Genomic DNA, 17,763 nt, shown 5'->3' with positions numbered 1-17,763 from the left:
ATATCCTTTGATCTCAACTTTCGAACCTGACGCCCCAAAATAGCCACTGGCTCCACATCATAAGTCAAATCACCGTCTAACTGAACCGTTCTGAAATCCAAAACATGAGACGGATCGCCAATATACTTCCGGAGCATAGAAACATGGAATACCGGATGCACACTCGACAATCTAAGTGGCAAAGCCAGCTCATCATCCACCTCCCCAATCCTCTGAAGTACCTTAAAAGGCCCAATGAACCGGGGACTAAATTTACCCATCTTCCCAAATCTCATAACACCCTTCATGGGTGAAACCTTCAGTAGAACCTTTTCCCCAACCATGTAGGACACATCATGAACCTTCCTATCAGCATAACTCTTCTATCTCGATTGCAATGTACAAAGTTGTTCCTGAGTCACTTTCACCTTATCCAAGGCATCCTGCACCAAGTCTGTATCCAAAATCCTAGCCTCACCCGGCTCAAACCAACCAACTGAAGATCTACACCGTCTCCCATATAAAGTCTCATATTGATCCATCTGAATACTCGATCGATAGTTGTTGTTATATGCAAACTCTGCGAGCGGTAAAAACTGATCCCATGAACCCCCAAAGTACATAACACAAGCGCACAACATGTCCTCCAATATCTAAATAGTGAGCTCGGACTGCCCATCCGTCTGAGGGTGAAAAGTTGTGCTTAACTCAACCTAATTACCCAACTCTCACTGCACAGCTCTCCAAAACTGCGAAGTAAACTAAGTACCTCTGTCTGAAATGATGGAAACTGGAATGCCATGCAGACGAACAATCTCTCGGATGTAAATCTAAGCTAACCACTCTGAAGAATATGTAGTACACACATGAATGAAATGCACGGACTTGGTCAGCCAATCCACAATCACCCAAATAGCATCAAACTTCCTCAAAGTCCGTGGGCACCCAACGACAAAGTCCATGGTGATCCTCTCCCACTTCCACTCTGGAATATCTAACCGCTAAAGTAAGTTATCCGGTCTCTAATGCTCATATTTTACCTGCTGACAATTGAGATACCGAGATACATATCCCACAATATCCTTCTTCATTTTCTCCTCCAACAGTACTGCTATCTCAAATCCTGATACATCTTTGCGGCACCCGGATGGATAGAATACCGCGAGCTATGAGCCTCCTCTAGAATCAACTCCCGAAGTCCATCTACATTGGGCACACATATCCAGCCTTATATCCTCAATATCCCAGCATCACCAATAGTCACATCTCTGGCATCGTCGTGCTGAACTCTATCCTTGAGGACAAGCAAATAAAGATCATCATACTGGCACTCTCTGATCAAACAAGAAAGACCAAGGAACCACACAAGCTAAAACCTGACTGGGCTCCGAAATATCCAACCTCACAAACCGATTGGCCAAGGCCTGAACATCAACTGCAAGAGGTCACTCCCCAACAGAAATATATGCCAAACTACCCATACTCACCGCCTTCCTGCTCAAAGCATCGGCCACTACATTGGCCTTCCCCGGATGATACAAGATAGTGATATCATAATCCTTTAGCATCTCCAACCATCTCCACTGCCTCAAATTGAGATCCTCTACTTGAACAAGTGTTGGAGGCTACGATGATTAGTAAACACCTCACAAGAGACACCATAGAGATAATGCCTCTAAATCTTCAACGTGTGAACAATGGCAACCAACTCCAAATCATGAATAGGGTAGTTCTTCTCATGGGGCTTCAACTGACGAGAAGCATAAGTAATCACTCTACTCTCCTGTATTAACACACACCCAATACTAACTCTCGAAGCATTACAATAAATTGTATATGAACTTGAAGCTGAAGGCAAGACTAATACTAGAGCTGTGGTCAAGGTAGTCTTGAGCTTCTGAAAGCTCGTCTCATACTCATCCGACCACCTAAATAAAGCACCCATTTGGGTCAATTTGGTCAAGGGTGATGCAATAGATGAAAATCCCTGAACGAACCGACGGTAATAACCTGCCAACCTAAGAAAGATGCAGATCTCTATGGTTGAGGACGGTCTGGGCCAACTCTGAACCGCCTCTATCTTCTTCAGATCAACATGAATACCCTCGCTGGATACCACATGCCCTAAGAAAGCCACTGAACTGAGCCAAAACTCACACTTAGAGAACTTTGCATAAAGCTTCTTCTCCCACAACCGCTGCAATACCACTCTCAAATGCTATGCGTGCTCCCCCTGACTATGCGAGTACACCAGAATATAATTAATGAATACAATGACAAACGAGTTGAGATAAGGCTGAAACACGCTGTTCATCGAATGCATGAATGTTGCTGAGGTATTGGTCAGCCTAAAAGACATCACAAGGAACTCATAATGACCATATCGGGTCCTAAAAGCCGTCTTAAGAATATCCGAGTCCCTGATCTTCAACTGGTGGTACCCTGACCGGAGATCAATCTTGGAGAACACCCTCGCTCCCTAAAGTTGGTCAAATAAATCATCAATACGAGGCAAAGGATACTTGTTCTTGATTGTAACTTTGTTCAACTAGCTGTAATCAATGCACATCCTCATCGTGCCATCCTTCTTCTTCACAAACAGAACAGGCGCACCCTAAGGCAACACATTAGGCCGAATAAACCCCTTATCAAGGAGTTTCTGAAGCTGTTCCTTCAACTCCGTCGGTGCCATACGATATGGTGGAATAGAAATGGGCTGAGTGCCTAGCGCCAGATCAATACCAGATCAATATCAAAATAAATATCCCTGTCCGGGGGCATGCTTGGTAGGTCTATAGGAAACACATCGAGAAAGTCCCTCACCATTGGAACAGAATCAATACTAGGCGTCCCTGCACTGACATCTTTCATAAATGCTAAGTATGAAAGACAACCTTTCCCAACCATCTACTGAGCCTTCAAAAACGAAATCACCCTACTGGGGACAAAATCAGTCGAACCTCGCCACTCAATCCGTGGCACACCCAACATAGCCAACGTTACTGTCTTATCATGACAGTCCAATATAGCCCGACACGGAGATAGCCAATCAATGCCTAATATAACATCAAAGTCCACCATACTCAGCAACAAAAGGTCTACTCGGGTCTCCAGACCCCCAATAATCACGACACACGACCAATATATGCAGTCCACAATAATAGTATTGCCCACCGGTATAGATACACGAATAGAGGAAACAAGAGACTCACGGGGCTTATCCAAATAACAAGCAAAATATGATGACACATATGAAAAATTGGAATGAGGATCAAATAACACAGAGGCATCTTTGTGGAAAACTGAGACAATACATGTAATCACCGTATCTGAAGCAATGGCGTCTGGTCTGGCTGGGAGCACATAGAAATGGGCCTAACCACCTGATCAGCCTCCCCCTCTAGGGCGACCCCTAGCTGACTGACCCCCACCCCTAGCTGCCTGGGAGGGTGGTAAATTAACTTGAGCTGAAGTTGGGGGTTGACTCCTCTGCTGAGATGGACCCCTAAGAAGACAAGGACATTGCCTCCTCATATGTCCTAACTTTCCACACTCATAGCAACTCCCTAGTGCGGGGAACGGGGATTGAAGGGAACCCCTAGCACCGGAATGACCAGTAGAAGGACCTGACATGGAAGAGCCCTAAACTGATAGAGCACGGGACGAACTGTGGGCTGGTAGGTTACTAAGTGATAAATGGCCCTAATGAGAACTGTGAGAACCATGGCCCGATGATGCCTCACGATGAACTGGGCGAGCTAACTAAGCATGCCTGAATGGACGACCTCTACCATGCTGAAACTGGCCTCTCGAAGGAGCACCACTAAAATTACCAGATCCTTGAGGCCTCTTGGCCTCCCTCTCATCTCGCTCCTGGCGACGAACTGACTCAATCTCTTGAGCAATGTCAACAACCTCCTCAAAAGTTGCCCCTGACACTCTCTCTCCGGTCATGAGAATCCGAAGTTGATATGTGAGGCTATCAACGAACCTCCTGATCCTCTCTCTATCCATAAGAACCAACCAAACAGCATGATGAGCTAACTCTGAGAACCTCATCTCATACTACATCACAGTCATATCACCCTGACGCAACTGCTCAAACTGCATGTGCAGTTGCTCCCTGCGAGACTGTGGTACATACTTCTCCAAAAAGAGAACGGAGAACTGTTGTCAAGTAAGGGGTGTTGCACAACCGGGCCTACACCTCTCATAAGCCTCCCACCAAGTGAAGGCAGCTCTAGAAAACTGAAAAGTAGTAAATGCTACCTCGCTAGTCTCAAGAATACCCGTTGTATGAAGAATCCTCTAACATTTGTCCAAGAAACCTTGGGCATCTTCGCCCTCTACACCACTGAAAGTCGGAGGCTAAAGTCTACCAAACCTCTCCAATTGACACTGCTCGTCCTCAGGCATAACTGGTACTAAAAAGTCCTGAGCAGGTGCAACCGGTTGGGTTGGTGGTTCCTCCGATGTATGCAATCCCTGAACAACCTACTCGGGTGTGCGGGCGGTAAGAGTTTAAGTGCCCCCCAGCTTGAGAAGTGGTTGTTGTAGTAGAAACTGCGAGCGCCTGAGCAGGACTAGTGCATACGGTCAAGATCTGAGCCAAGGTCTCCTGAAGACTCGAAATAACAATAGGCACAATGGTGCCTGAGCTGGCCCCACTGGAGCATCCTCCACTGGAATTTGATCATGAACTGGGGCGACTGGTGGATCTACCGGTGCTGCCCCATCTGATGTACGGGCTACACCCATGCCCCTACCATGGCCTCGAATGCGACCTCGGCCCCTAGTATCCCCAACTGGTGGTCGTTCGTCCTGACTAGTAGCATGTGTGCTTACCATCTATGAGAGAATAGAGTAACAAAAGTTTAGTACTAGAATCAACAGATTCGCACGACAGGAATTTCAAGAATGTGAAGTTTTCATACAGGTTCTGCAACCTCCCGATAAGTACAGACGTCTCTGTACCGATCTGCGAGACTCTACTAAACTGGCTCATGACCCATGAGACTTATGTAACCTAGGCTCTGATACCAACTTGTCACGACCCCAAACCTCATTGGTCGTGATGGCGCCTATCACAGTACCAGGCAAGCCGAATCCATACAAATAACATAAAGGTCTTTTGTAAATTCATTTCCAAATCAGTTATAAACACAAGTCTTGATTTAATTTAACAAAATACGAGGAATAAAAATAGATACACAAATACATCCACACCGCCCGATCCTGGTGTCATTGGTCATGAGCCACTAAGATACTGTCCAGTACTATCTACTCAATACAAGAAGAAAAGACTGAAATAAATAACACTAAGGATAGGAAGGAGAAAGGCAGGGCTGCAAATGTCGTGCAGCTACCTTGCTATCTCCGGAAATACTTAGAAGCTATTGAAAGCTCTCACTCTGATGCATATGGCACCTGGATCTGTACACAAGGTGCAGGGAGTAATGTAAGTACGCCAACTCAATAAGTAACCAAAGTAAATAAAGTTTGAGTGTAGTGACGAGCATTTAAATCATATACATAATCTAACATAAAATCTCAATGGAAATATCAAAGTCAAATCTGTAGTTCGATTTCCAAACAATTCACAAAAACTTCAGTTTCAATGAAAGTTATTTAAAACATTTGTTCAGCATATTTTGAATAGAGGCTCAGTATAAAGCAGAGTGAAAATAGTGATATCATAAGCAAGCCCCTCAGGAAATGTATCACTTATAAGTATATCCCCTCGGGCAAGCCTCTCAGTCACTCGTGACTCAACTCTCATCAATTAGTACTCACACTCAACACTCCCTCTCAATAGATATCTCATAATAATAACCATTGCGGCGTGCAGCCTGATACGTGCAGACTTTGGAGGGGCTCCTACAGCCCAAACGTTATATTGCTACGGCGTGCAACCCGATCCATAACATATATATATATATATAAATCCTCACCATCCGACCCTTAGCCCCTTTTCATTCATCAACCTCACAGCCACTCGGGCATTTCAGTGAAAAATCAGGGAAACTCAGCAAATGACTTTCAAATATTAAAAACATAGTAATGAAACTAAATCAAAAGTAAACAGGTAAAAATCATGACTGAGGATATGCTTTCGAATCAAAACAGTGCAAGGAAAGTTGTAAAATACCCATGAGGGTCCCAAACAGTTCGGCATAAGGCCCCAAACATGGCATTCGGTCCAAATTGACAGGTTCCTTTCTAAAACCTATAGATATCACATAGAGTTTATCAAAATAGACAATTTTATAGTTGTCACAGGACGGACCAAGTCACAATCCCTAGCACACCCACACGCCCATCACCTAGTATGTGTGTCACCTCATTTACCAAAAACAATACGAAATTCTGGGGTTTCATACCCTCAGGTCTAGATTTACAATCGTTACTTACCTCGAATCAGATGAAAATCTACTCTATGATGCCGCAAATCGCCCTGAATCTATCAAAAATCAGAATCATAACATCAATATATGCTAAGAAAACAAAGCCCACGCGAAAATAATCAAATAACATCAAAAATCCCGAAATTGGTCAAATCCGACCCCCGGTCCCACATCTTGGAATCCAATAAAAATTACATCACTAGAATCATTATCCTCCCACGAGTCCATACATACCAAGAACATCAAAATCGGACCTCAAATGACCCCTCAAATCCCCAATTTAAACTCTCCAATTTCAAGCCCTAATTCCCCAATTTTAACTCTTAAATTCCACTAATTTCACGTCTAATCAGTTAGAAATCACCATAGAATTGGGTATTGAGTTAAAAACCTTACCTACAAGCATTACCCCTCGAATCCCTCTTCAAATCCACTCAAAAATCTCCAAGCCCGTCTCAAAAATGGTGGAAAAGGGCAAAATTTCGCGAAGGGAAGCTTATATACTTTCTGACCTGGGGATTCCGCACCTGTGGTCTTTTTCCCTCTACTGCAGTACCGCTTCTGCAGTCTAACCAACGGCATATGCGGTTTCCACTTATTTCCCTTAAACCACACCTGCACCTCCCTACCCGCACCTGTGGTCTCGCATGTGCGTTCCGTCTTCCACACCTGCGACTTCTAGCCTTCTCACTTTTGGCCGTATCTACGGATGCTCTAGCGCTTTTGCAGTCTCTCACCTATGATCCCCAATCCACAGGTGCGGTTATGACAGGAGCAGCAGGTGAAGCTGCTCAATTTCAAAACCAAACTTTCCGAAAATCTTCTGAATTCATCCCGAAGTCCCTAGGACCTCAACCAAAAATACAAAGAAGTCACATATTATCATTCAAACTTATACCAACCCTCGGAACACTCAAAAAAACATCGAAACATCAAAACACCCTCGGATTCAAGCCTAAGGATTCCACAACTTTCGAATTCCGCAAACGATCAAAAAGCCTATCAAACCTTATCCAAAAGACATGAAATTTTGCAGACACATCACAAATGACATAGCAGACCTACTCCAATTTCCAGAATTCCATTCCGACCTAGATATCAAAATTTCCACTACCAATCGGAAAACGCCAAAATTTCAATTTCACCAATTCAAGCATAAATCTACCACGGACCTCCAAATTACATTCGGATCATGCTCCTAAGTCCCAAATTACCTAAAGAATCTATCAAACCATAAAAACCAAATTCCGAGATCATTTACCCACAAGTCAACTTCCAGTTGACTTTTCCAACTAAATGGCCAACTTAAGAGACTAAGTGTCTCATATCACTTCCAACACTACTCCAAACCCGAACCAACCAACACGATACGATGAAATGTAGTTGAACAACACATAAAGAAGCAGAAATGGGGAAAATAGAGTTGTAACTCATAAACGATCGGCCAGATCGTTAAATGGGTGTCATGGCGACACAGCCTGTGGTTCCAGTTCAGCTCGTGGTCAGGGCAGCATCATCTGAGGAAGAGGAGCTTGGACTTGCAAGGTTTAAGAAATATGAACCTCCTACATTTAGTGGTGGCTTCAGAGAGTACACAGGGTTTACTAGAGGAGTGCCATTGCATTCTGCGCACTATGGGTATTGTGGAGATGAGTGGGGTTGTTTTTGCTATGTTTCAGCATAAGGGAGCGGCTTATCAGTGGTGGTGGGCATATGAGTTGGGTAGCCCAGCCGATGTAGCTTCACTTACATGGGTTCAATTTTCAGAGATGTTCCTAGGATAGTTTGTACCTCAGTCCCTTCGGGATGCATGGCGCGCGGAGTTTGAGCAGCTGCTCTAGGGCACTATGTTAGTATTAAAGTTTGTTGTTAGATTCAGCGATTTGGATAGGCATGCACCTGCCTTGGTTGCTACAATTAGAGAGCGAGTCTGTAGGTTCATTGAGGGGCTCAGGTATGATATTCGGTTTAATATGGCTTGGGAGTTTGAGTCAGATGTTTCATTTCAGCAGGTGGTAGGGATCGCCGCCGGATAGAGGGCATGTGGGATCAGGAGAAAGAGGAAATGTGGGGATAGTAGAGAGAGGTCAGACAAGTATAGGAGAGAGAGGGCAGTAAAATTCAAAAGAGAGAGAGGAAAGGGAGGCGAGGAGGCCTCGTAAATCGGAGAGGTCCATTGGTCCTTATTTTGGATGTAGGGTGCAACATGGTAGAGGTTTTGTGGGCCAACCAGTTCACTTTGCACTTCAGGCTTCGCATAGTGTTTTAGGTGCTCATGGGTCTCAAAGTACTCGTACTGCACAGTTTCCAACACCACGTCAGAAAAGAGGTTGCTTTGAGTGTGGAGATACCAGCCACATGGCGAGAGATTGTCCCAGACTCCGAGCGGATATGTCACAGCGGGGTATTCAGGCGAGTAGTGGGCGCCCAAGAGGGGGAGGCTCATCCCGTTGATATGTTCCTATAGTAGGCTTGAGGCCGCTACGTCAGATGATGTCATACAGGTATGCTTTTGATGTGTTTCAAAGTGGCACCATTTGTATTTTTTGTTTCGGATTTGCTTATCGGGATGAGTTCCCTTAGTTTTTGCTTCACTTATGGGTACGTTTCATGATTAGCACTCTATTTATATGTTTGCCCCTTGTTGGGAGATTCTATGAGTGGTAGCCCGTGTCTATCATTGTTTTGTTCATTATTGAGAGTTGTAAAAATAGAACTGAGCTCCTATTGTCCATTATGGTAGGTTTTGATGTGACTCCTGAGTATTCTTAGTTACGATTATGATTTGATACTCTACCAGGGTGAGAGTTCAGTAAGTGTTGTGATTTTATTGGCAGAATTGAGTTAGTGGAAGATTTCAATTAGTATGATGTATATTCGACCTTTGATTTAGAGTTGAGGGCGAGACCCTCGAGATTTCATGTGATTTGATATGTTTTAGCCGGGCTAAGTGCCATGGTGGAGAGTTATACCAGGATGAGATTCTTATGATTTGTTCATGTACTTTGATTTTCCTATTTAAATTGATTTGTATTATAGTACTAATAGAGAGTTGCGACTGTCAGGTTTGTTTGATATTTCTCTTGTGTGTTTCTCCTTACATATTTAGTCATTTTCGTTCTGTGCTTCCTGAGTTTTAGCTTGCGAGGTGTGTGCCTAGTGGTGTTAGTTGAGACTTGTTGATTCAGGTGTATAGTTATGAGGCATTTGTGTTTCTTGCATCGATGCCAGTATTGTGGAGGTTTGAAATAGAGTTCTAACAGATATGAGGCTAATTGCCGATGTTGGATTTGATTTCGGGCAGCTAATGCGATCAGAACTGTTATTATAGGCCTATGTATAATATGTTACATTGTACCTTGTGGGTGTAGGCATGAGTTGCTGCAGCTGGTTGAGACTGATACCAAGTGTGAATGTAAGAGTTGGATTTTTTGGAGATGAATGAAGGTGAGAATTTTGAATCTAAGGCTTTTTGGTATTGGTGAAAGGGATAAATTACAGTTGAGATGGTGTAGTCAAGTTTATGTGGATTGGGGTGACGTGGGGTCCCCCGCGAGTGTATGTTAGATGTGTGCATTCAGTGGTTTTATGACTTTGAGGCGATTCTTGGCACGTTCGAGGACGAACGTTTTTTTGAAAGGGGGAGAATATAACGACCCGGCCGGTAATTTTGAGAATTTAAGCTTTATTCGATGGTATAAGGTCTTGAACAACTTCATATTATGTGTATTGGCTTAAGTCCGTGGTCGAATTCAGTTACCGGATGATTCAGAGTCAAAATGGGAGAAGGATTCTAGTTTTGGAAGCTTAAGTAGTGAGAGTTGACCGGAAATTTAACTTTTGTGTAAACAGCAACAGAATGGGTTTTGTATGATCTCAACAGCTTCGTATTGTAATTTTGGATTTAGGCGCGGTTCCGGATTTGGAGGTCCGTAGGGCAATTTGAGGCATTTCGGCGAAAGTTGGAAAAAGTTAAAGTTTGGAAGATGAAGAAGTTTGACTCATAGTTGACTTTTATGATATCGGGGTCGGAATGCGATTCCGAGAGTTAGAACAACTCTGTTATGTCATTTGGGACTTGTCTGCAAAATTTGACGTCTTTCCGGGTTGGTTTGATAGGTTTCGGCACGAGTTTTAGAAGTTGGAAGATTTGGAAATTAATAAGTTCGATTCATGGTGCGATTCGTAGTTTCATTATTGTTTGATGTGATTTGAGACCTCGAACGAGTCCGTGTTAGGAAATGAAACTTGTTGGTATGTTTGGACGGGGTCCTGGGACCTTGGGTGTGTTCCGGATGGTCTACGGGTCATTTTCCTCCTATTTTGAAATGTTGTTTCTGTCTTCTGGTGTTCTTCTTCGCGATCGCGAAATGCCTTTCGCGTTCGCGAAGTGTTTCTGCTGACCATCCCATATTTCTTGTTCGCATTCATGCTCTCACGTTCACTAAGGTTTGCATTGTTCCTTCTTCGCATTCGCGTCCTCCCTTCTGCGTTCGCGTAGTAGAAACCAGGCCCGGAGCACTGGTGGTCATTACTCTTCGCGTTCGCGTAGCTTCTCGTTCTCTCTTCTTCGCGTTCGCATCGCTCGACTCTCGTTCGCAATGGGACTTTCTTGGCAACTTCATTTTTCTTCTTCGCGAACGCGATTCTTCCTCCGCTTTCCCGATGCATAAGGACCTGGGCAGAATATAAGATCTTCAAATCGAGGGTTAGGACATTTTTATCATATTTTGATTTGTAGAGCTCGATTTTGAGTGATTCCTTATGGGGTTTTCAAGCAAATCGATTGGGTAAGTGTTTTTTACCTAGAAATTATTATATTCCATGATTTTATCGTTATTTTTATCATTTAATTTGTGTTATGAGTTGAGAAAATGGTGGTGTTTGAAGAAAGTTTTCAAAATGAAAAATGATGATTTGAGGGACGAAATGATATCGAAATTTGACAATTTTAGTATGGTTGAACTCGTATCGGAATGGATGTTTAGATTTTGTGAAATGTGAAATTTGAAATTTGGGTCGATTTTTAGATTTTGATAAAGACTTATGATCTGGAATAGTTTCTTATAAGTTTTATTTGTGCTTTGAAGTTATTTTGGTTAGATTTGAGTCGTCTGGAGGTCATTTCACCCGAGAAGTTCATTTTTGAGTATCGGTTTGTCTTCTTTGAGGTAAGTATCTTGTCTAACCTTGTGTCGGGGATTTTCCCTTAGGATTTGAGTCTTCTATGTTGATTGTAGTTCGTGTACGCGAGGTGACGAGTACGCGCTCGGACTTATTTGTGGAAAGTTGACCTTTAGGGTTCTTAGGTCCTTATATTTACTGAGTATGAAGTTGTTCTTGATATGACTGAGTTCCTATTTACTAGTTTCACCTCTACATGCTTAAATTAGAATTAATTGTTTTAGGATTCACTCTTATTGCCTGTTTGACTCTTATTTGGCTTAACTGAAGATTTTACCTCTTCTATTGTCATGATATCTTTTCATAACTGCTTATCTTTATTTGGAATTATTATTATCTCATCCTATAATTGTTTAGTCTTAATCGAAGTTATGATTATCTTTCCGTTGCTTATCCTTAATTGAATGGTTGAATATCCTTCGTAATTGCTCAACCTTAAAATAAGTTTAGATATCCTATATCTCAGTTGACTTGTTTTTATTTGGAATTATTTGACTCGTGTTAGCTTCCTTGTTGTTGAATTGTATATTGTGGATCATTGCTACATATTAGTTTTTCCTTGTTGATATATTCTCTTTACACCTAGCATTCCTTATTGTGGTTATTCCTTGTGAACTAGTTCTACCGTTTCTTGTAATTTAAAGTTCTTGAGTTGATTTACTTGTCGTACTTTGTATTATTATCATTATTGTTGTTTTATTTATTGTGGTGATGCACGAGATTTCTGTCGTGCGGTTGTTGACATTGTGATGCACGAGGTTTATACCGTACGGTTGTTGTTATGGGGTTGTACGAGGTTTCTGCCGTGCTGTTATTACTATTGATATTTGCACATGCGGCGAGACAAGGCGGGATATATATATATATGGGTTGCGCATGTGGCGAGACAAGGTGGGAACATTAGTATGCAATTGTGGCGAGACAAAGCGGGCATTTAATTTACTATTGAACACATGGCGAGACAAGGTAGACTATGTCAGGGATTGATTTGTGATGGCCTGGGGGCATTCTTGTTATTGATATTATGTAGTGGTACACTTATCCGTGTGAGCTTTATCTTGTGAAAGTTTTGAGAAAACATTCTATGTGTTGTCCGTTCTTTTCCTTATGCTTATTTGTGTCACAACCCGGATTTTCCACCCTCGGGAGTCGTGATGGCGCCTACTAATGAAAACTAGGCAAGCCAATGGTGTGAATAAATTATCTTTTCCCAATTTTAAATCCTTTAACAGTTAGGAATAATAGCTTATAAATAGCAAAAATTTTAAACAAGCGGAGAAAACGATAAAACATTTGAAAAAATATCCAATACATCATCTAAAGCAAAATCTATCCAGAACTGGTGTCACGCTTCATAGACAGTCTAGAATTACTACAAAACGAGGCCTGAAAGAAAGATACAATCTGTCTCTGAAGTAAATAAAAACAGAATGTAAAGATAGAAGAGAACGTCGGGGCCTGCAGACGCCTGTAAGACTACCTCAGAATCTCTGACTGGACTGAAGGCAGCTACCCAAAGCTACGGTCCAAAAGTTGCCGCTCCGGGATCTGCACACAGAGCAGAGTGTAGTATCAGCATAACCGACCCCATGTGCTGGTAAGTGTCTGGTCTAAACCCGGCGAAGCAGTGACGAGGCTAGGACCAGACTACCAAATAAACCTATGCAGTTATATCATATACAGCGGAAAATAAAATAGAAATAAACAATTAAAGATGGGAGGGGGACATGCTACGGGGGAATATCATTTACCAACAGTCGTTCACGAGAAAAACATAAAGAACAATTTAAAACTTGCAGCAGAAAGAATGAGAAAAATCATGACCAGTCAATAACCACTTCTATCATTGTTGTTGCGGCGCGCAACCCGTTTCAAATCATAAAACACTATTGCGGGGTGCAACCCGATCCAAATATAATATTGTTGCAGCGTGCAACCCGATCCAAATATAATACTGTTGCGGCGTGCGGGTCTAGGCCAGTTCTTGACTGCCTCAATCTTCTTCGGATCAACCTGAATACCCTCTGATGATACAACATGACCCAAGAATGCAACTGAACTCAACCAGAACTCATACTTCGATAACTTGGCATACAACTGACTATCCCTCAAAGTCTGAAGAACCACTATCAGATGTTGCTCATGCTCCTCTCGACTGCGGGAATAGATCAAAATGTCATCAATGAAGACTATCATGAATGAATTCAACTAAGGCCTGAACACTTGATTCATCAAATCCATAAAAGTTGTTGGGGCATTTGTCAACCCGAATGACATCACCAAGAACTTATAATGCCTGTAACGCGTGCGGAAAACTGTCTTAGGGATGTCAGATGCCCTAATCCTCAACTGATGGTAGCCAGATCTCAAGTCAATCTTCGAAAATACCTTGGCACCCTGAAGCTGATCAAACAAATCATTAATCCTCGGAATGGATACTTATTCTTGATTGTAACCTTGTTCAGTTGCCGATAATCTATACACATTCGCATTGATCCATCCTTCTTCTTAACAAACAACACTGACGCCCCCAAGGCGAAACACTAGGTCTAATGAAACCTTTTTCAAGCAAGTCTTACAACTGCTCCTTCAACTCTTTCAACTCAGGCGGGGCCATACGATACGGCGGAATAGAAATGGGTTGAGTGCTCGGAGCCAAATCAATGCAAAAGTCAATATCCCTGTCGAGTGACATACCCAACAAATCTGAAGGAAATACCTCATGGAACTCACGAACAACAGACACAGAATCAATAGGAGGAACCTCGGCACTAGAATCACGAACATATGCCAAATAGGCCAAACACCCCTTTCTCGACCATACGTCGAGCCTTCACATAAGAAATGACACTACGGGTAGAATGACCATGAGTCCCTCTCCACTCCAAATGAGGTAAACCCAGCAAGGTTAAGGTCACAGTCTTGGCATGACAGTCCAAGATAGCGTGGTAAGGTGATAACCAGTCCATCCCCAGTATGACATCAAAATCAACCATGTCCAGAAGTAACAAGTCTACTCGGGTCTCAAGACCCCAAATCAATACTATACAAGAACAATGGACATGATCTACCATAATAGAATCACCCATTAGTGTAGACACATATACATGAGCACTCAAAGAATCACTAGGCATGACCAGATACGGTGCAAAATAAAATGACACATAGGAGTATATAGACCCTGGATCAAATAGAACTGAAGCATCTCTACTACAAACAAGAATGGTACCTGTGACAACTGCATCGGAAGCCTCAGCCTCAGGCCTGGCTGGAAGAGCATAACACCGGGGCTGGGCCCCACCACCTTGAACTACATCTCTGGGACGGCCTGTTGTTGGCTGGCCTCTACCTCTAGCTGCTTGACCTCCACCTCTAATACCTCTACCTCCACCTCTAGCACCTCTACCCCCACCCCTAGCTGGCGGAGCGGGCGGTAAAACACTTGGTGCCTGAACTATAGCACGGAAACCCTGCTGCGACTAAGTACCCACCAATCTCGAACAAGCCCTCCGGATATGACCATACTCACCGCACTCAAAGCATCCACCCGAAAGTTGTGACTGAGGAAACTGAGACTGACCCTGGCGACCTGAATGAGCACCTCAAAAACTCTGGAGCGGCGGTGCACTGATAGGAGCTAGTGGTGCACTGTAGGGCTGCTGATCAGAATATTGCATATGAGAACCAAGACCACCTGAAGCACCGTGAGAAACCTGAAGTGCTTACTGAAAAGGCCTATAAGGATGGCCTCTACCATAAGAATCCCTGCCTCCAGATGAGGCACCACTGAATCTTCCTGAATGACGAGGCCTCTTGTCAGACCCCTGACCACCCCCTGCGATAGAACCATCTCAACTCTCTAGGCCACATTGGCCGCCTCCTGAAAAGAAATCTCACTCCTTGTCTATTTAGCTATCTGAAGTTGAATCGGCTGAATAAGTCCCTCAATGAACCTCCTCACCCTCTCTCTCTCTCTCTCTCTCTCTCGGTGGGAAGTATGATAAGAGCATGACGGGCCAAGTCGATGAATCTGGTCTCATACTGAGTAACGGTCATAGAACCCTACTGGAGACACTCAAACTGCCTCTGATAGATCTCTCTTTGAGTGATAGGGAGAAACTTCTCCAGAAATAGCTGAGTAAACTGCTCCCAAGTCAAAGCTGGTGATCCGGCTAGTCTAGCCAAACAATAATCTCTCCACCAAGTCTTGCCGGATCTAGACAAGCGGAAAGTAGCAAAGTCGACCTCATTGGTCTCTACTATCCCCATATTCTTGAGAACCTCATGACAGCTGTTTAGATAATCCTGGGGATCCTCAGAAGATGTACCGCAAAAAGTAGTAGTGAAGAGCTTGGTGAACTTGTCCAATCTCTACAAAGCATCGGCAGACATAGATGCTTCATCACCAGTCTGAGCTACCACACCCGACTAAACTGCTCCAACTGTCTAAGCTGCTGGAGTCTGAAACTGGGGAGCCATCTGCTCCGAAGTGCGAGTAGCAAGAGTCTGGGCTCCTTCTCCAGCCTGAGAGACAGCTGGTGCTACAGGAAGAAAACCTGCCCAGGTGACACTCTCCATAAGGCCCACTAGACGGACCAGAGCATCCTAGAGTAGTAGGGTAGCAATGAACCACTCTGGGACCTGAGCTGGGCCCACCGGAACTATCTAGGCCGGAACCTCATCATCAAAGTCAACCTGAGGCTCTGCCGCTGGTGCTGCTGCTCTGGGCTGAGCTCTGGACCTACCTCGTCCTCTAGCATGGCCTCGGCCTTGCCCTCTTCCCCTCGTAGGAGCTACTGCTAGGGGATCGAGCTGCTGATCGGTGGATGAGGAAGCGCATGTTCTCGCCATCTATGAAAAAACATAGTAGAAATTCAATTAGCATTGAGAAACCAAACCGCACGACGGGAAAGAATAGATGTGAAGTTTTTCCTAACTCTATAGCATCTGGGGGATAAATACAGACATCTCTGTACCGATCCCTCAGACTCTACTAAGTTTGTCTGTGAATTATGAGACCCATGTAACCTAGAGCTCTGATACCAACTTGTCACGACCCGAATTTTCCACCCTCGGGAGTCGTGATGGCTCCTAATAATGAAAGCTAGGCAAGCCAACGGTGTGAATAAATTATTTTTTCCCAATTTTAAATCCTTTAACAGTTGGGAACAATAGCTTATAAACAGTGAAATTTTTAAACAAGCGGAAAAAACGATAAAACATTTGAATAAATATCCAATACATCATCTAAAGCAAAATCTACCCAGAACTGGTGTCATGCTTCAAAGACAGTCTAGAATTACTACAAAATAAGGCCTGAAAGAAAGATACAATCTGTCTCTAAAGTAAATGAAAACAGAATGTAAAGATAGAAGAGAACGCCGGGGCCTGCGGATGCCTGCAGGAATACCTCGGAATCTCTGACTAGACTGAAGGCAGCCACCCAAAGCTACTGTCCAAAAGTTACCGCTCTAGAATCTGCACACAGTGCAAAGTGTAGTATCAGCACAACTGACCCCATGTGCTGGTAAATGCCTGACCTAACTCTGGCGAAGTAGTGACGAGGCTAGGACCAAACTACCAAATAAATCTGTGCAGTTATATCATATACAACAAAAAAAAAGAAATAAACAATTAAAGATGGGAGGGGGACATGCTACGGGGGAATATCATTTACCAACAGTAATTCACGAGAAAAACATAAAGAACAATTTAAAACTTGCAGCAGAAAGAATAAGGAAAATCGTAACCAGTCAATAACCACTTCTATCGTTGTTGTTGCGGCGCGCAACCCATTCTAAATGATAAAACACTGTTGCAGCATGCAACCCGATCCATATCATTTATCACTGTTGCGGCGTGCAACCCGATCCAAATATAATATTATTGCGGCGTGCGACCCGATCCAAATATAATATTGTTGCGGCGTGCAACACGATCCAAATATAATATTGTTGCGACATGCAACCCGATCCATATTATTATGTATAATTCAACACCAATCGCTAAAATAGCCCCGGCAAGGGAACAATAAGAAAACAACACTATTCCGGCAAGGGAATCGACTACACAAGTAAATACGTCCCAGCAAGGGAGTCAGCTATAACCAAACTTGTTTCAACATTTAACTTCACAAAGAAACCTCAACTAGCACCAATCCTCAACCATAAGCAACTTCCACGAGAATAATCATAAT

The sequence above is a fragment of the Nicotiana sylvestris genome, chromosome 4 (assembly GCF_000393655.2).
Source record: "Nicotiana sylvestris chromosome 4, ASM39365v2, whole genome shotgun sequence".
Classification (NCBI taxonomy): domain Eukaryota; kingdom Viridiplantae; phylum Streptophyta; class Magnoliopsida; order Solanales; family Solanaceae; genus Nicotiana; species Nicotiana sylvestris.
This window is presented reverse-complemented; position numbering follows the sequence as displayed.